Raw genomic sequence first — 22,114 nt, 5'->3', positions numbered from 1 at the left:
ATAGTACTATAATGATCACACACCCAGGGCCCCAGACTTTTTATTGCCCCAGCAGCTGGGAATGAGCGAAGTGTAAAAGCCAAACAGACAGATCACGGGTATAATATACAAATGACCAATCAGGAAAGCTCGTATCATTATATGCACAATAGAGGAGCAGAGGGACAGATTCAGTTACCAGAGATATGTAATTATTCACCAATTCCCGCACATGAATTGTGACCTGGAATGTACTGTAGGTTTTATCCCATGCGGTAAGTCCCAGGTGGTAGATATAACAATAATTGCCCAATTTCCCAGAATGGCCATGAGGATCTCAAAAACCAGGTGGCACTTCCGTCCCACTAGATAAGTTTGCAAGTGTCCCATACCAGGGTGACGAGGGCTTAACATGAGCTCACCCACTGGGGAATGATGCCATTCACGGTGACTTGCCGAAACACCTCACCATGGGTCTTATTCCGATTGCGTCGGGCGGCTCCGTGTGCGGACGGACAGCTGATGGTTGGTGTTTGCGCATGTGCAGAGGCTTATCAACGCATGTGCGAACGCCTCACAAGTAGGAACATGGCGTGAGGTCAGTGCAGAAAACGATCGTACGGAACCATGAAACCAGGTTTCATGGGCGTTCCCATGAAAACACTGGCCGTACATATGGTAATGCGGCCGTGACGCACGTGTGGGGGGGCGGACAGCTGACATAGCCGGAGGCCAGCTGCCCGCCCATATCCCTGCTTTCGCACTGTGAAATGTCTGAGTGGTCTGGAGCACTCTGTGCTGTCTGACCGCTAGGTCCATCATTCCATGGTCGGCGACCACCGGAGGATGGGGGAGGTTCCCACAGATGGGGGAGGTATTCGCATGAAACATCCACTCGCGGTCTGTTCGGTCGGCGTCTTACCGCATTCGGGCGGTGTGAGCAATCCGTACGGTAGGCGGGGCTAAGAACACTCGGTTCCTGTCCGAAAATACGCATCCGTCCGATTCAACTAGAATAAGGGCCAATGTGCACAAATAACATGTAATGCATCCTAAGAGCCAATGAAATCGTACATTCGGCCCTCATCATTCTAAAGTTACCGTACTGGAAGATCCCAGATTGTAGGAAGTACAAGTACAAGGTTATACTCTTATATGCAGTATACATACAATCCTGTGCGTATTACACAGCTCTTATCCTGCTGACAGTATACTGGGCCTGTGCAAACTCCATCCATCCATCCATCCAAATCAGCTTTATATAGAGATACAGTAAGCCACAATAATATATAATAATAATAATATATAACGCATCATACAACTAATGTGAGCACATGATCTCACCCCACAGCCCACAATCACCCTGTATAACATTCTAAGTGCAAGGTAACGCAATCACCATTCATTAGACACGTTACCACTGGATCCCTCACAGCAGGGCGCCATGATACAAGCCAAGAGGGCAATGCCATGCATCACTCAATGTATGGCATTGCCCATTGCATGCAAGCATTGCAGATCACAACAGCGGAGCTATTCAATTGTTGCTCCATTGGAGTGAGATCGAATGCTGGCACCAGCAATGCCGGAAAAGTTACCCGCTTCAGTGTCCAGTGTGATCAGCGAAAAACATCAATATCGCTCCCCGATCTCCCGTCACTTTAGACCGGGGGTGGTAAATAGCTGTACCCCTCCCCATTGTTTTATAAAGTAACGGAATCACTAATTGGGTAATGAGAATGTAAAAATCTAATATAAGATGAATTGTGAATTAATATTTCAAAATCGGATTAAATGTTGTAATGAAATTTATTTACCTTTTTCATCCAACAAAATCCGCTTTATCGTAGTATGTTTTAATTTAACCTCACCATGTAGTTTATGGCTGTTTGCCTTATTTCCATAATGTTTTTGGTCTAGGACACAAATGATGTCAGTTAATGACGACAGTATCAAGGGGATTTGTCACTGAGGGGGAGGGAGAGGAGGGGTAATAACCAAATCACTGGATGAACTGAGAAAGTTAATTGGGCGCCTTTGTTAGGATGAACCTCAGTGTATGACTATACAGGTTGAGTATCCCGTATCCAAAATGCTCGGGACCAGGAGAATTTTGGATAACGGATTATTCCGTATTTCGGAATATTTTAATATTTCAATTATGTATTTTGAAGTATCTTGCATGTATGCTGTATAAACACATAAAATACACACAAATATATTTTATTACCACATAAAATACACACAAATATATTTTATTTGTTCAAAAAACAAGGTTTCAAAACAAGAAACAAAATTTGTGTACTATCTCAGATATTGAATTTGAATGCCAAGCAATCACTGTCTTGCACATATATAGTGCCAGTTACATATCATGTCACCAGTAGTGCTGTTACAAATGTCCCCAGTGAGTTTTTAGCAAAAAAAATATTTTTTTTTCACTTTCTGGAATGTATGGTTTTCGGAATAATTCGGATAATGGATACTCGGATACGGGATACTCAACCTGTAGTACAGCCAGTGATATCCTCATTCGTATATGGGCCAGTGTGATAATAAGCCATATCTTCTCCCACAGTACAGCACGTGGCCCTCAGAACTTTGTCCTAAAGATCTGACTTTTGCCAGTTGTTTAATTCAAGGACACATTGATAACAGAGCCGCTGGTCACTCACATGCTTATATTTACTGGCCATGTGGATGGATATAACAATTCCTTAATATTCTGTGTTCTGCAGCATCTGTCAATGCAATGAAGTGAGGGGGGGTGTCACAGTGACGGGGTTCACCGCAAACCATGTCATGAAGCCCCCAGACTTCACTAGGGAGGTGGCTGGGGTCTGGGAGTCTCCCCTCCCAGGTTTCTGGGGAAGCACCCCACAATTCAGGATTATCCTGGACATTTTACCTTCAGACCAACTTACCAATTTCCTGATTTGGTACTTGTTTCCTAGCACGGTGCCCGTCGGGGTTGATCGCATGCCTTAAGTTAAGGTACTTAAGGCATGCGATCGGCGCGATGGACCCGATTTTCTGTCAATTACCAGCTTAATTTGCCGTTAAAGACAAAATCGCGTTGATCGCGTCCATCGCGGCCCATTATAAAGGGCCGCGATGCAACCGACGCAATCAACACAATTTTCCCATAGACAACAATGTTAAATTCATTTTAAAGTTAAAATCGCGTTGATCGCGTCGGCCGCATGCGATCGTCGCGATCAACCCGATTTTACATAGGGAACAATGGGAAAAGGGCCAATATGGCAAATTTCGCATTGTATATGCCCCCTCATGGGTATTAAGTATGGTTAATGGCTCCCCATTGTTAACGCCACCCCACTATTGACGCCATCCTGAAGTGTGGCGAGCGCAGTGAGCCTGCGAGGGGCGGCGGTACGCGTCCTCCATCCTTTTCATATCCACGTCGGCGATGAGTTGATCTTATATAGTGTGGCGAGCGCTGCGAGCCACCAAGCCCGAAGCGTGGCGAGCGGACGCGTACACCTGTGAAGTTATGCGCGTCCCCTCGCGGGGCTCGCTGTGCTCGCCACGCTACGGGTTGGCGTGAATAGTGGGTTGGCGTTAACCATGGAGGGCCATTTCACCCATCAGGGGGGGTTTGCTATGAAAATGGGGGGTTTTTGGGCTTTTTACATTGATAAATGTAAAATTGGGTCTCAGGGAACATTTTACATTGATTCCAATGTAAAAATCGGGTCGATCGCATCACATGCGATTTGGTTGGCATGCGATGCGATCGACACAATTAAAATCGGTGGCGCCGTGCTAGGAAACAAGAACCCCTGAGTTTTATAAATGGTTATATTTCATGTCATCTTCCTATGGGGGTTTTATTACCGCATGTGAGTTATACAGAGATTATTTCTCTGCCTTCCAGCATTTGCAGAACAGGCACAGACTGAACATCTTAGATTGTCTGAAGATGGAAAATGCCAGTTAAATGCCACTGACCAAGCAAAATAATGGAGTGATTGTCAGGACGTGATCTAGTGAGTCCCAGCGAGTGCGGCGTGCCGGCGTATGGAAATGAGACATTACAGACCCCAGCGCAGGACGTTCATTCCGCTACGGGGTTCTCACATTCACTTATTACTGCTTACAGCAGCAAATACACTTAATACATCAGGGTGCTTTGTGAGGGGGCAAGTGTTTTTAGGTTTGCAGGTGGGAGTAATTGGTTGTTTTTACAAGGTTTTTGAAAGTGCCATTAATTGACTCAGATATATATATTATACCCATTCCCATGCACCCCAAATTATATGAGAGCATTTGTTTAGCACAAAAAGCTTTTACCTTTTTTATTCAGTGATTACAAAAAAAGATATTGCAGCAATTTATGTCCCAGAAATCATTTTATGATGCTAATATGTTTGTAGTCGGGCAAAAATGGGATGGTTAGAGGTGGCTGGACCCTGAAACCCGTCCCTGGCAGATGGGACTGCAGCCACACAGCAGTGGTTACACCCATGCAGAACTGGCCACACTGACACGCCACTGATCACACCCACCCAACACTGACCACACCCAAACAGCACTTGTCGCACTCACATTACACTGGCCACACACCAAGAGCACTTTCCACACCCACATGGCATTGGCCACACCCACAGAGTACTGTTAACACCCACATGGCACTGGATACACCCAGATGACACTGTTTGCACCCACATAGCATTGGCTATTCCCACTCAACAATGGTCACAGTGTGGTCCCATGTTTACAGAGGTGTTTCTGTTCCCTGGGGGCATGTCTAAATCACATGTGACACTATGCTGCCCTTATGCCCCTCCCCCCTCACTACACACCTGTATAAAGGTGCCCATACATTATGCATTTTACCCGTGCGGCGATGCGCACTCCCACACACATCTCATGCAACATACTGGGCGGCCCCCTCTTGATAGGTTGAATAGTTGTAGTTTTGCCGCGTGATGCTGAATTAGGCCCATAGTGCGGGTGCACTAATCTACAGTACATGAGGAGTGAGACTCGGCAGCTGCACAGTATCGGGGCATATTATATGTGATATATGTATAGAACAATAACGGACACTGCTAGACATTGCCTTATACAGCTGCCATCCGTACAGTAATATCTTCAGATGAAACATAGACTCAGATCGGTCTGCAGAAACCTTTTATTAATCATTTATAAAGGCTGCCATGTAAAGTCTGCAGCACGGAGCCTATTCCCCCCCCCCAGCAGCCTCTGCCACATAAGACTTGTATAGCTGGGGGCAGTGTATGCTGTGTGCACATCCGCTGTCTCCTGGCAGCTCTGTGACTGACATCAGGACAAGCTGCCAGAGTCGCGTCACCGCCAGGTCGCTTATTCCTCGTTCTCTCTAATCTCCTGATACAGAGGGGAAGCAGCCCCTCACCCTGACTAGTGACTACTAGCTGTACCTGCCTGTCTTTTGTGTTTTGGAAGCATCTGGAAACTTCATGTCAAACGTCTCCAGGAGTGATAAGTGTAGTCAGCCGCCATACGCGTAGTCAGCCGCCATGTGTCGCAGCACTAAATGCCACTTCCCTGGATCCCTCTCACTCACATAGACGTTGGCATGGGTTGGTTGAGTGCTGTGACCAGCACTGGGCCTAACACCAATCTGTTATATTGCAATACAAGAAACAAAATGAGACTCGCTAAGAGTGTCCATATGTGCTGTCAATCTCTAAAGAGGAAGGGTCTGTATTGTCGTGACCCCCTAAGCCAGGGGTGGCCAAACCGGTCCTCGAGATCTACCAACGGTCCATGATTTCCAGATCACCTGGTGCAGCTGGTGCAGTGCAATGTTACTAACTGTCACAATTTTAAACCTGCTGCATTCATCCCTACTATAGATCCACAGGTTGCCTGGAAAACATGCACCGCTGGTAGATCTTGAGGACAGGTTTGGCCACCCCTGGCCTAAGCCATTAGCGGAGCAGTGATTTGGGAGGGTTATGTGCAGTATCGGACCATAAGACTATGTCACATGTACAAAGGAAGAGCAGCTACCGCACACACACACTATACATCCGCACACACACACATATATACACACACACACACTATACATCCACACACACACACATATATACACACACACTATACATCCGCACACACACACACACGTATATAGACACACACACACACATATATATACATACACACACACACATATATACACACACACACACACTATACATCTGCACACACACACATATATACACACACACACACACACTATACATCCGCACACACACACACACATATATATACACACACACACACTATGCATCCACACACACACACACACACACATATAAAGACACACACACATATATATACACACACACACACATATATACACACACACACACTATACATCCGCACACACACACATTATATACACACACACACTATACATCCGCACACACACACACACACACATATATACACACACACACACACACTATACATCCACACAACGAAATAAAGCTCCAATCAGCACCAGATATGATTTAGCAATTGTCCACTGACCTGTGTTCCTGCACCTATGGAGCCTGTGCGCACTCACAGATGCGTCCTCAGACATCCGGCCTCAAAACGCTGCATGTGAGTAAGCCGCAGGGTCCCGTGCAACTCTTCTAACGCTGGCGTTTTGGGGCACAAGTGCTTCTCCGTCACAACTTGATGAGACTCTATAGAGTCTGAGTTCTAGACTAATGCACATGCCCATATTTCTGCAGAAATGGTGCGGGGCCATTTTTCCAGCGATCTCCACAGCTCTGCTGCCACCATCATGGGCCTACGGATTAGTATTAAAAAAAGACACCACTTTGTGAACAAGACATATTTTGTGGTTACAAAAAAGCAAAAAAGACGCATGACTCTAAAAAGATTCTCGAGCAACCTGGCGCGCTCAGAGGGGCTGTTTGGCGCGACCGCATGTATAACCATCACTTGCGGGCGCCGATGGCCAGTGATTTTGTCATGTATGATGGAGATGCTGCAACATTTATTTTCTGTACCGCCTCAGGGTAGGATGGGACCAGGTGAGTCTGGGTGGGGTGAGGGGGCCCAGGTGGGTTTGGGGGGAAGGCAGATGGGTCAGGGCGTGGTGTGACCAGGGGCAAGTCTGAATTCACCTGTGCCCACCAGTACAGTGCTGGGATCGCCAGGGGGACGGACATCGCTCAGACCATGCTCCTTCTTAGAGGGGCAGATGCCAGGATTTCCAGGGAGCATCTCAAGATTTGGCCCTAAAATGTCCTTGTTTCTCACAATACAATTCCCGAGGTCCACACCCACAGGGAAATACCCCACTGTCATACACTGTTCACACTGTCTAGGTCAACAGTCAATAGGTGGCCCATAAAAGGTTGACGTAGTATAGAATGTAAGCTGGCCAGCAGGGCCCTCCTGCCCTCTGTAACCTGCCAGTTTGTGTTATCCCTATCTATAATTATAAAGTGCAGCGGAACCTGCTGCGCTGTCTCAGGCACTGCCAATGATGCATCGTCAACATCGTCAAAAGGTTGACCCAAGCTAAAGGTCGACACAAAAAAGGTAGACTAACACAAAAGGTGGATGTGAGTCTTTCATGCCTATTTGGTGTCTATGGTAACACTTTTGGGCATGGTGCCTCGCTCTCCTACTGCAGCACTCAGCATCCTTTACTGTTCCCATTTGTAGTCCGCGTGGATGGTAAGGTCCAACAAAACATTTTTAACATTTTTCAAGTCGACATAATGATTGTTTTGACATTCTGTCAATGTCGACCGAGGCATCATCAAGTTATCCTGGTGGTCCTGTGCCCAGGCAGCAGATAGGAGTCACTTCTGGGCCCCCGGGGCCCTGTAACTGTTGCTGCACCTTCTGTCTATTATTTTCCCGCTCTGTTATCCGGGTATTATTTCCATCCTCGCTGGACTGACTGGAGGAACGAATAACAGCAGCACTCACTTATTGGGCTAAAAATAGGTGCCGACGCCCCCGTAATAACGGGCTTATGGTGGAGTAATTATAAACTGTAACATTTAATACTCCAGACAATGGCGTAAATGCAATCTGCATCTTCTGATAAAACAATGCAACGCCCCCCCCCCCCCCCCCCCCCCCCCCAGACCGGGGCGCCTGGAGGGAAATTATTCCAGTAGAAGCTATATATTCCTTTATTATTATTTTTTTAACAAGTTGGAAATAAATTAAATTGTTAGCGAAGATTTGGATCTTTCAATAGAATCCAATTACACTGATAAGGTGTTTACATCTGTTCTATCTGAGCAAGATCCGCCGGTAATTATTGAATTTCGGGAGATGCCAAGTGCCTCGTCTATAGCGTCCGGGAGACTCCGCCACAAGAGAAAACTGCATTTCTGTATATTAATAATTGTTTATTGCACTCTGCCCTGTCTGTGCTTTGAACAATTTAGGAAATCATTTCTCTCCCCAGTTTTGCTGCCTGCGCGGTGTACGGCGATAATTAGTGGGCCTGTTATACAGTCGGATCAGATTCACCCGCCAGCCCCATCCCGGTGCAGATTGACTCATTTAATGACCTATTTCTATATACATTAAAATAATGGGCTGGATCTGCTCCTGGTAATTAATGAGTGATTCTCGCATATAACTTTAGTTACTTATAAATTGACGATTGTTTCCAGATGTCCGGACATTATGAATATTACCGAGAAGGCTCCGAGCAGCGTTCTATGGTATAGGAGAGAAATATGGAGGCGTGCCGAACCTGCATTTATAGCATTTGCAGCCTCAGGCCGATGGTGCGTTTGACATGACACTAGCTGCTGTACGCCACACATCTGTGCAAATCTTGCAGACGCAGGCTATGCGCATGTTATTGGTTGCGGTGAATAGTGACCTCTGCTGGACAACATCTGTACCGCATCTATACAGATTTCTACTGGATCCTGAGGGGATGGCCAGGACATTCCTCCAATCAGAAGCTAGTTTGGCATTTTAGCCCCTCCTCAGACTCTGATCATTGTTTAAAAGTCAGCCAGCACCTATTCTCCTGATTGAGAAAGCACAGGTCCCTGTTGTATTCAGGCTTGGGCCACAGGACAGGGAAGGGCTGAGACGGAGAAAGTGGGAAACACATTTTGCACTGAGCGTGGGGATTTGTTTACAGCGAGGGCCCCCAGCCTCCTCCATATGGCACCTCTTCCTTCCGTCAGTGTGACTGAGATAAGTGACCGTCAGATTCAGTAACGCAAATCATCTTGTGTCTGATACCAACCACGTTAGTGGAGCAAATACAGTAGATTTGTATTGTTTCTGTGCAAGGTAAATACTGGTTGATCTTGCATGTAGCCCAAAGATATGAGAGCCTAATTCTCTTACACTGTAATTTATATTTTATTTTGAACACACCCCACTCAGATCTAACTCTCTGCACGTTACATCTGCCCCACCTGCGGTGCAGCATTATGTTCTCGCTTTGCATGCTTTTTTGCATAGGCTAACGAAGCAGAATCAGGCCGTACATACAGGAGCGAAGAGGAGACATTTGTAGGTGTTGTGTGGTTTTCCTCTACCAGAAATTGCTGTGTTGCCCCAGACTATATCTATGTATACAGTATATATACCCGATGGTGTTACTGTGTAGCCACTGACGTCCCCCGTGTGCTCTCATGTAAATCAGGGGAGTGTGGAATCTGCGGTCTGCCTCTCAGGGTAACACGTAACAATGGTACATGACACTTTCCTGTACATGAGGGTAATGTACCTGGACCCCAGGCTGCCGTAACATTATACATGCCTATGGTAAAATGCTTGCACTCTATTTTATATCTATATGCGTCTTATGTGGAATATTTATGTATTGCAGAGTACACAGGATCTGAGAGACACTGGGATTATTCTTCCTCCTAACATAAGACATCGCTGGAGTCTGATCCATAAAGGTACTGTACTGATATGATCTGGGCAATGTGGTTGTCATCATTCCAATCAGATCTGTGCAATGTGGTTGTCATCATTCCAATCAGATCTGTGCAATGTGGTTGTCATCATTCCAATCAGATCTGTGCAATGTGGTTGTCATCATTCCAATCTGATCTGTGCAATGTGGTTGTCATCATTCCAATCTGATCTGTGCAATGTGGTTAATATTTGTATTGTATAAAATACTCTGATTTAATTACTATTTTGCCCCACGGCTGTCATAGCCTCATAGCTGGAACGGGGTATAATGCGCCATCATTACTGCTGCAGAGATGATGTTTGGGAGGGGGTGAGGACGATTTCCCAGTGTCCATACTGGTCCTGGAAGCACCGGTCCAGTGTGGGGTTTTGGATTGGCTGGATAATGTATGTGGTGGTATACAGTGTCTCCCTGTTCTCTGGCTGGAGAGAGGGGACCATATCCTCAATGTACTGTTCTGACTCCATGGAGAATATATGATGTATGATATCATTGTATTATTACTGACTGATTCATCAATAAGAGAAATAGTCAGTGCTATAAGACATTTGTTATTACTCTACAAGACCGCTTACTGTTGGCTTCCATTGGGGTCTGTGGACCATGGAGCCCCCCAATCAGCTCTCTGCCTGATACGCTCAGGGGAACCATAAGTGTGACTGCAAGTGGTGGCCACAGGGTGGGGGTAATTATAAGTGTGACCAGGGCAGTATGACCGCAGGGTGAGGGGTAACTATAAGTGTGACCAGGGCAGTGTGACCACAGGGTGGGGGGGTAACTATAAGTGTGACCAGGGCAGTGTGACTATAAGTGGTGGCCACAGGGTGGGGGTAATTATAAGTGTGACCAGGGCAGTGTGACCGCAGGGTGGGGGGGTAACTATAAGAGTGACCAGGGCAGTGTGGCCACAGGGTGGGGGGTAACTATAAGTGTGACCAAGGCAGTGTGACCACAGGGTGGGGGTTAACTATAAGTGTGCCCAGGGCAGTGTGACTATAAGTGGTGGCCACAGGGTGGGGGGTAACTATAAGTGTGACCAGGGCAGTGTGGCCACAGGGTGGGGGGTAACTATAAGTGTGACCAGGGCAGTGTGGCCACAGGGTGGGGGGTAACTATAAGTGTGACCAGGACAGTGTGACTATAGGTGTTACCGGTGTTGTGTAAAGGCTCATACACACTGGGCGACTTTGAGCTGAAAGTCGCTCAAAACAGCGACATCGCCGGGAAAGCCGTTCATCTGTGGCTTTCAGGACGGCTTTGCATAGTGCTGCGCTATGTAACGCCGTCCTCCCCGTCCTCCCCTGTGCTTAAGGAAGCTAACTTTAGTGAGAGATATTATTATAGTCCAAAAAGTAATGAAAGATATCTTTATATAAGCGGTGAGACATCACACAGGCCATTGTCAGGCAAGATCCACTAAGATAGCATTTCAATGATAGTCTCTGCTTGGGCAGGGGAAATCCAGAAGAAATAATTGTGACCAGAACAGGTGAGCAATCCACACCTCGTGGTACGCAACAATACATACGGGTGTTACAGGGAGTAACTATAGGTGTGATCAGGGCAGTGTGACTATAAGTGGTGGCCACAGGGTGGGGGGTAACTATAAGTGTGACCAGGCAGTGTGACTATAAGTGGTGGCCACAGGGTGGGGGGTAACTATAGGTGTGACCACAGGGTGGGGGGTAACTATAAGTGTGACCAGGGCAGTGTGACTATAAGTGGTGGCCACAGGGTGGGGGGTAACTATAAGTGTGACCAGGGCAGTGTGACTATAAGTGGTAGCCACAGGGTGGGGGGTAACTATAAGTGTGACCAGGGCAGTGTGACTATAAGTGGTGGCCACAGGGTGGGGGGTAACTATAAGTGTGACCAGGGCAGTGTGACTATAAGTGGTGGCCACAGGGTGGGGGGTAACTATAAGTGTGATCAGGGCAGTGTGACTATAAGTGGTGGCCACAGGGTGGGGGGTAACTATAGGTGTGACCACAGGGTGGGGGGTAACTATAAGTGTGACCAGGGCAGTGTGACTATAAGTGGTGGCCACAGGGTGGGGGGTAACTATAAGTGTGACCAGGGCAGTGTGACTATAAGTGGTGGCCACAGGGTGGGGGGTAACTATAAGTGTGACCAGGGCAGTGTGACTATAAGTGGTGGCCACAGGGTGGGGGGTAACTATAAGTGTGACCAGGGCAGTGTGACTATAAGTGGTGGCCACAGGGTGGGGGGTAACTATAAGTGTGATCAGGGCAGTGTGACTATAAGTGGTGGCCACAGGGTGGGGGGTAACTATAAGTGGTGACCAAAGGGTGGGGGGTAACTATAGGTTTGATCAGGGCAATGTCATTATTATTGGTGGCTAGAGGGGAGTAACTGTGAGCTGTAGCCAGGAGGGGTGTAACTATTAGGTGTCTGTGACTGTGATGGACAGAAATAGTGGGTGCGGGAGTAGAAATGAGGGTAGTGAGGGTTTTGGGGGCCAAACATTGAATAAGGTCCCTCTGTACTGGGTAGGGGGCATTTAGGTCAGGCAGCACGTTACCAGCGCGTTCCACACACATGGAATATCCTTCACAATATCAATACATAAAGAACAATAATGATAATTACATGCCATTGCCGCTGCATTTCTGTGAGCCACGGGAGCGAGGTAGATGCACGAGCGCGGAGACGCGATTTCACCAAATGCCACGTTTATGTTGAACATATGGCGATTGGCGCAGCAATGATGAGTGTGGCTGCATCTGGGCCTATTGTATTGCTGAACATCCCTCTGGACCCAGCGCATCCCGTGCAGGAGTGAAAGCGTTAATTCGAGGAATTGATACGGAGGGGGAACGCGCAGCTTCTAAGCATAAGCAGATTACAGGTTGAGATGCCAGGAGACTTGGCGCAGAGCTCGCTGCGTGCAATTTATCATTCCTCTAATTGACGGTACATTAAAAAATTTCCGAACAGGAAGAGAAGTTAGAGGCTGCAGCTAATAGGGCTGTGATTTGGCTGGGAGGGAAGGCTACACGCACACACACACACACACACACACACGCACACACACACACACGCACACACACACACACACAGTGGCTCGTAGCGTCTGCAGCTGATCCGTCCAGCGAGCTGCCTGCAGAGTCTGGCATCCCATTTCTCCAGATCCATTACGGTCTGCGTTACTGCTAATGGACGAGGGACAGGGGCAGAGCCAGGCACCATCCGGAGCCATAGGCACACAGCACGGAGCTGTTAACATGTTGCGTGCCCGCTGCATGCATGGGAGTAGACCCAGAGACACGTTAGAGTACATTGGGGCTGGTCTGCTCCGCTCTTACACATGTGGTGCATGGCCATGGTGGTCCCGGCGTGCAGCCCTGAGCGGGACTATGTCTAATCCTGGCACGTATGGACCGAGCCGACCGGTGCGGTAGAAACACATGTATGTGGATCATCATTCAGTAGCAGGACATGCATGTATCCTGGTCCATACATAGGGGTGTATCCATTACTGGAGCGCAGGCTGGCAGTAAGTGTTACTGTATATTACCAGCCTACATGTGAGTACCTAGGTGAGTGATGTACGGGGGTCAGCAGCAGCTGGGGAACCCCAAACTGCTAAGGGGCAGGTGTAGGGCCTAATTCAAGTTCATTCGGAACGGGTCAAATTCGACCCTGTTTTATGGGTGTCCCCATAAAACCGCTGAGTGTTCCTATGGATACGCGGGTGGGCCAATGTCATGGTAACGACGGGGGTTCAGACGGGCGGGCGGCGTCTCATGCTTCGGTGAGCTGCAATGTTCGCCGTTTACTGAGCCAGCCTGAATCGGACCTTGATTAGCCGCTGGGCTTACCTGTGCCTAAGTTTTATTATTACCAGCCCTTCATAATGACGGAACATAACAGTAATTAGTTATGACTGTATTTGTGTAGTGCATACATATACCGCAGCGCTGTAGAGTATATGGTACCTGCCCCTTTGGAGATAACAATCTATGGGACTGATTCCTAGTACAGTATCGCGCAGCCTCAGGAAGCACCTGCGGAACAGCGTACTACTATCAATGTCGCAGGACGCCACTCGCCGGCATTGCAGGTCTGAATCACCATCGCGTCAGATCTCTGTTCCTAGAAGTGCCGTCCAAACATGTCTACTTTATGCGACACACCATGTTTGGTAAAACGTCCTATCGCTGTCCCCAAACAAAGCAGGACCCATTCTGTGTATGCACTGTGCACCCACAACCCTCATAAATCAGGGCCTATATACTACAACACACTTACACACTGTATATATTTGTAGTGCGGGAGGAAACCGGAGTACCCAGAAGAAACCACACAAGCATGGGGAGAACATACAAACTCCACACAGTCAGGGCCATACCAAACCCACAATCCGAGTCCTGTGAGGCAGAAAGAATACTATGGCACTAACCATGCACGCATGTCTCCTGGGTGCTGACCATTGTATCACATTCAATGCCCTCAGCGAGAGGCTGTGAGGGGGCTTATTCCATCCAGCCCCCTCCCCAGCCACTCACCGTATTCAACATTCCGGGGAAAGCGAGCCCAATGCATTTAGCAGCGAACCTCGCCTTTTTGACAGCCGCACTCGTGTGATTCCACCTCGCTGAAAAGACCCAGTGAGGTGGAAATGGCGAGTGTGGGGGGGTCAGTTCGAGCATGACCCGCGAGTTATTGGCACTGCTAGATAGCATTGAATATACCCCATTGTCTCTTAGGTGATACAAAGGGTCCAACAGAAGGACAAGTCTGACGCTGGTGCAGGAACCATAGAAACATGGCAGCCCTGTTACGTACAATGCAGCCTGTGTGTTACCTCGCGTTCCTCCATGGCAGCCCCAGGAATCTGCAAACCACATATGAAATAGGTTTAGTTCCAGCCTAATGTTATTACAGGCTCTGACACTGGTACTTTTCCTCCTGATCCTTGGATTATATTTTGATCGATTATTAATTTTAGGCTGTGACACTTCTGCTTCCCTCACTGTGATAATTTCCTGTTCCAATTCGGGGTGTAATAATGTAACATTCCAGACATATGTTTTACCCATACTGCCTGCATTATGTAGTGCGGCAGGATGTGTCTGTGGGGAGGAACGCTCCCTATTACTGGATACAACTTTTCATTATTATTTTTTTTTCTTCCTGCGAATAGTTAGAAATATATTAAAAATATGACGGGGGGATTACCAACGCATTTGGGGGCTCAGAGATTCTTAGCACCTGCTCCGACAGCTTCACGTTTAATGCGCCCTCACATTTCACCTTTCAAGATCCCCTCTTACTGAGCTATTTCCATGGTGAGTCAGATGTCAGATGTCTTGTGAGTCCCTGTAGGGATGCAGCATCCGTACGGAGCGGACCATACACCATTACCTCAGGAGAAGCTTTGCACAAAGCTGTTGTGTGTGATTTGTGAATTTCACCTATATCATTCTCTGCTCCACTTTATACAGTATGTACCACTGTACAGTATGTGTGTGCACTACACACCACAGATTATGGAAGCGTGTATATATAATATTATATATATTCAGTAAACACTATACAAACGATTCCGGGAGAGTAAGCAACCCTGAGCATTAGTGGGAATACGGTCTGTTTTGTTGGGATATATAATGGGGTGCACTATGGGGAATTGGGGTCCATGTTCAGCCTCGCCCAGGACCCCGCACCCCAGTCCCCCTCATCTGTACTCGGTGTCTCAGCTGTCTTCTGGGATTGAGCAGCGGTTCCCAAGCTGTTCCCCTGGCAGAAGCCTCATTTTCCAGGCTGTTGCTGCTGCAGCCAGGCCGTGAAGATCTGTTTTGAATTGGTTTGTTTGAAGCCGGGCCTGGCTGTGGTAGCAGATCCTCTATTTGTTTGGCTTGTGTGTGCAGCTGTCAGAAGGAGTTAGCGTCACTTTCTGATGGCGAGCTGGCTGCGCTCTCACAGCTAGTCAGAGTACTGTAATCAGTGTCCCGCCCACTAGCGCCCGCCTGACACACTGCAGGACCTGGGAATGGAGAGTACGCTGCCCGGTATTCAAGTATATTATAATGCCCATTACACAACAAGGACCGAGCCGCAAGACCTCCCCTGCTTTCTGTTCCCACCTCTCTGCCAGACTCTCTCAGACCAGGGCATCACCCCCTGAGAGAGTTTGGCAATCCCCCGGAGCCCAGGCCAGACAGACGGACTGATCCATGGGACTATTATGGGATTGGTATCATCACACTCCAACAGCTGCAAAGTGATTTCCAGAATCATGCCCCACCCTTCCAACCCGTTCATTCAGTGCAGCACACATGCCCTGTAATGAGGCACACACTATAATGCAGCACATGCCCCCATGTAATGCAGCACACTCCCCTGTAATGCTACACATGTCCCCTGTAATGCAGCACATATGCTCTGTAACGCACCATACCTCCTGTAATGCAGCACTACCCCTGTCACGCAGCATAGGTCCCCTATAATGCAGCACTCCCCCCGTAATGCAGCACACTCCCCTGTAACTTAGCACATGTGCCCTGTAATGCAGCACCCATCCTCTGTAACACAGGATACATCCTCCTGAATGCAGCACACGCCCCTGTAATGCAGCACACATGCTCTGTAACACAGTATATGTCCTCTAATGCTGCACACTTCACCTGTAATGCAGCACACTCCCCTGTAATGTAGCATACGTCCCCTGTAACGCAGCATATGTCTTGTAATGCTGCACTCCCCCTATAACGCAGCATATGTCCTTTAATGCTGCACACTCCCTCAATAATGCAACAGTCCCCCTGTCATGCAGCATAGGTCCCCTGTAATGCAGCACTCCCCCTGTAATGCCGCACACGTCCCCTGTAATGCAGCATACATCCTCTGTAACGCAGCATACATCCCTGTAATGCTGCACATTCCCCCGTCACGCAGCACACTCACCTGTAATGCAGCACACTCACCTGTAATGTAGCATACATCCCCTGTAACGCAGCATACGTCATCTAATGCTGCACACTCCCCCTGTCACGCAGCACACTCCCCTGTAATGTAGCATACGTCCCCTGTAAAGCAGCATGCATCCTCTAATGCTGCACACTCCCCCTGTAATGCAGCACTCCCCCTGTCACACAGCATAGGTGCCCTGTAATGCAGCATACATTCTCTAATGCAGCACACTCCCCTGCAATGCGGAACACCCCCTGTTACGCTATATAGGTCCCCTGTAATGCAGCATATGTCCCCTGTAATGCAGCACTCCCCCTGTAATGCAGCACATGTCCCCTGTAATGCAGCACATGCCCCCTGTAATGCAGCACTCCCCCTGTCACACAGCATAGGTCCCCTGTAACACAGCATAAGTCCTCTAATGCAGCACACTCCCCTGTAATGCAGAACACCCCCTGTCACGCCGTATAGGTCCCCTGTAATGCAGCACCCCCTGTAATGCAGCACATGTCCCCTGTAATGCAGAACACCCCCTGTCACGCCGTATAGGTCCCGTGTAATGCAGCATATGTCCCCTGTAATGCAGCACCCCCCCCCTGTCATGCAGCATATGTCCCCTGTAACACAGCATACGTCCTCTAATGCAGCACACTCCCCTGTCACGCAGCATAGGTCCCCTGTAATGCAGAATATGTGTCCTGTAATGCATCACTTCCCCTGTAATGCAGCACTCCCACGGTAATGCATCACTTCCCCTGTAATGCAGCACTCCCATGGTAATGCAGTATACGTCCTCTGTAATGCATACATACATCGCCTCTATGCATTCTGTGTATGATGTGTCCGTACACAGCTATTATAATTACACATTATAATATACAGTAATTTATATTACACGTGGGCAGCGCCCAGTATAATGAGCAGACTGCTGGAGTAGCACAAGTAAGAATCTGATTTGTTGCCGCAGACAACGGCAAGTTATATCTCTCTCCCCCCCCCCCCCCCCAGGGAATGAATGTGTCAGGGCCCCCTCCCCCCAACACACAGCCTCCCCCCCCTGGTGGATAGAAGGGGTCTGGGGCAGAGGTGTGACACTGTAAATAAGGCGGATTTGCTTCCTTGCCCTTGATGGTGAGACTGAGCAGAGAGAGCCCGCGCTGGGCCATGTGCCGCTGTGCCCACATCTGCTGCCTATTATAGGTGTAGCAGTCACCCTCTGGCCCTCGCCTGGTTGTGTCCCTACAGCCACCAGCACATGTTTAACTCTTCCTCTCCTGGGCAGCTGTGTTACATGGGTAACAGTCTGACAGGTCTCCCCTCTGGCTGGCAAACTCATGTCAACTTTATCATGTGTCGACCGTTTGTCTGTATTGACCTTGTGCATGTTGAATTAAGGCCCCCATACACTATGCGATTTGGGCACGATTTCACCTGATTCTGATGAATCGGGCCAAATCGCACAAGTAGACAGACCGACCCGATGCTCGGTCCTGTCGGGAGGTCGGACGGGCTGCACATAAGGTTTGCTAAAACTTATGTGCAGCCCGAAGCCTTGCGGGGGACAGCAGCAGTGGGCGGAGGTAGCAGGGGGGTGGGGGTGCAGGGAGCCGGGCAGGGGATGAAGCCTTGCGGGGAACGGCAGCTGTCAGCGGGTGCACGGGGTGGCGCAGGGAGCCGGCAGTAGAAGACACTGCCGGGCAGCGGCGGGGACTAAGCACTTAAAAAAAAAAAAAATCCCATTCAAGTGAATTTTCTGCCACTGAATGGCTGAGACGTCTCTCAGCCAATCGCTGGCTTCCTATTCATTTTGTATTGGCTTTTTTTTTTTTTTAAGTGCTTTGCTCTTGGCTCATCAAGCGCCTTCCCCCGGGAAGCTGTCAGGGTGATTAGGTCTGACTTGTCCTCCTAATTAGGTCTGACTACCCTATATACACACTGCTAACCACTGTGCTACCCTACATACACACTGCTAACCACTGTGCTACCCTACATACACACTGCTAACCACTGTGCTACCCTACATACACACTGCTAACCACTGTGCTACCCTACATACACACTGATAACCACTGTGCTACCCTACATGCACACTGCTAACCACTGTGCTACCCTACATACACACTGCTAACCACTGTGCTACCCTACATACACACTGCTAACCACTGTGCTACCCTATATACACTGCTAACCACTGTGCTACCTTATATACACTGCTAACCACTGTGCTACCTTATATACACACAGCTAACCACTGTGCTACCCTATATACACACTGCTAACCACTGTGCTACCCTATATACACTGCTAACCACTGTGCTACCCTATATACACTGCTAACCACTGTGCTACTCTACATACACTGCTAACCACTGTGCTACCCTATATACACTGCTAACCACTGTGCTACCCTACATACACACTGCTAACCACTGTGCTACCCTACATACACTGCTAACCACTGTGCTACCCTATATACACACTGCTAACCACTGTGCTACCCTATATACACTGCTAACCACTGTGCTACCCTATATACACTGCTAACCACTGTGCTACCCTATATACACACTGCTAACCACTGTGCTACCCTATATACACTGCTAACCACTGTGCTACCCTATATACACTGCTAAACACTGTGCTACCCTATATACACTGCTTACCACTGTGCTACCCTATACACTGCTAATGACTGTGCTACCCTATATACACACTGCTAACCACTGTGCTACCCTACATACACACTGCTAACCACTGTGCTACCCTATATACACACTGCTAACCACTGTGCTACCCTATATACACACTGCTAACCACTGTGCTACCCTACATGCACACTGCTAACCACTGTGCTACCCTACATACACACTGCTAACCACTGTGCTACCCTACATACACACTGCTAACCACTGTGCTACCCTACATACACACTGCTAACCACTGTGCTACCCTATATACACTGCTAACCACTGTGCTACCCTATATACACTGCTAACCACTGTGCTACCTTATATACACACAGCTAACCACTGTGCTACCCTATATACACTGCTAACCACTGTGCTACCCTATATACACTGCTAACCACTGTGCTACCCTATATACACTGCTAACCACTGTGCTACCCTATATACACTGCTAACCACTGTGCTACTCTACATACACACTGCTAACCACTGTGCTACCTTATATACACTGCTAACCACTGTGCTACCCTACATACACACTGCTAACCACTGTGCTACCCTACATACACTGCTAACCACTGTGCTACCCTATATACACACTGCTAACCACTGTGCTACCCTATATACACTGCTAACCACTGTGCTACCCTATATACACTGCTAACCACTGTGCTACCCTATATACACACTGCTAACCACTGTGCTACCCTACATACACACTGCTAACCACTGTGCTACCCTACATACACACTGCTAACCACTGTGCTACCCTACATACACACTGCTAACCACTGTGCTACCCTACATACACACTGCTAACCACTGTGCTACCCTACATACACACTGCTAACCACTGTGCTACCCTACATACACACTGCTAACCACTGTGCTACCCTACATACACACTGCTAACCACTGTGCTACCCTACATACACACTGCTAACCACTGTGCTACCCTACATGCACACTGCTAACCACTGTGCTACCCTACATACACACTGCTAACCACTGTGCTACCCTATATACACTGCTAACCACTGTGCTACCCTATATACACTGCTAACCACTGTGCTACCCTATATACACTGCTAACCACTGTGCTACCTTATATACACACAGCTAACCACTGTGCTACCCTCTATACACACTGCAAACCACTGTGCTACCCTATATACACTGCTAACCACTGTGCTACCCTATATACACTGCTAACCACTGTGCTACTCTACATACACACTGCTAACCACTGTGCTACTCTACATACACTGCTAACCAATGTGCTACCCTACATACACACTGCTAACCACTGTGCTACCCTACATACACTGCTAACCACTGTGCTACCCTACATACACACTGCTAACCACTGTGCTACCCTATATACACTGCTAACTACTGTGCTACCCTATATACACTGCTAACCACTGTGCTACCCTATATACACACTGCTAACCACTGTGCTACCCTATATACACTGCTAACCACTGTGCTACCCTATATACACTGCTAAACACTGTGCTACCCTATATACACTGCATACCACTGTGCTACCCTATACACTGCTAATGACTGTGCTACCCTATATACACACTGCTAACCACTGTGCTACCCTATATACACTGCTAACCACTGTGCTACCCTATATACACTGCTAAACACTGTGCTACCCTATATACACTGCTTATCACTGTGCTACCTTATATACACTGCTTACCACTGTGCTACCCTATACACTGCTAACCACTGTGCTACCTTATATACACACTGCTAACCACTGTGCTACCCTATATACACTGCTAACCACTGTGCTACCCTATATACACTGCTAACCACTGTGTTATCCTACATACACACTGCTAACCACTGTGCTACCCTAAATACACTGCTAACCACTGTGCTACCCTATATACACTGCTAACCACTGTGCTACCCTATATACACACTGCAAACCACTGTGCTACCCTATATACACTGCTAACCACTGTGCTACCCTATATCCACACTGCTAACCACTGTGCTACCCTATATACACTGCTAACCACTGTGTTATCCTACATACACACTGCTAACCACTGTGCTACCCTATATACACTGTTAACCACTGTGCTACCTTATATACACACTGCTAACCACTGCGCTACCCTATATACACTGCTAACCACTGTGCTACCCTATATACACTGCTAACCACTGTGTTATCCTACATACACACTGCTAACCACTGTGCTACCCTATATACACTGCTAACCACTGTGCTACCCTATATACACTGCTAACCACTGTGCTACCCTATATACACACTGCTAACCACTGTGCTACCCTATATACACACTGCTAACCACTGTGCTACCCTATATACACACTGCTAACCACTGTGCTACCCTATATACACTGCTAACCACTGTGCTACCCTATATACACACTGCTAACCACTGTGCTACCCTATATACACACTGCTAACCACTGCGCTACCCTATATACACTGCTAACCACTGTGCTACCCTATATACACTGCTAACCACTGTGTTATCCTACATACACACTGCTAACCACTGCGCTACCC

General features: G+C 48.0%; 1 protein-coding gene across 4 annotated transcripts in view; it reads left to right on the top strand.

Moving 5' to 3' along the window:
* CNTFR (ciliary neurotrophic factor receptor) overlaps positions 1-22,114 on the top strand; it is a 532,905-nt gene that overhangs the window by 111,488 nt on the left and 399,303 nt on the right. For 3 of the 4 annotated variants that reach the window (XM_083155439.1, XM_083155437.1, XM_083155435.1), the window contains one exon: positions 9,836-9,911. The exons of the other annotated variant lie outside the window; for it this stretch is intronic. The gene's annotated coding sequence lies outside the window, so the exon portion shown is untranslated. The remainder of the gene's footprint in view (positions 1-9,835; positions 9,912-22,114) is intronic. 4 annotated transcript variants of the gene reach the window in all.

The sequence above is a fragment of the Crinia signifera genome, chromosome 1 (genome assembly GCF_055691185.1).
Source record: "Crinia signifera chromosome 1, ASM5569118v1, whole genome shotgun sequence".
Classification (NCBI taxonomy): domain Eukaryota; kingdom Metazoa; phylum Chordata; class Amphibia; order Anura; family Myobatrachidae; genus Crinia; species Crinia signifera.
The sequence above is the reverse complement of the archived record's forward strand: the minus strand, read 5'-3'. Positions and strand labels throughout refer to the sequence as shown.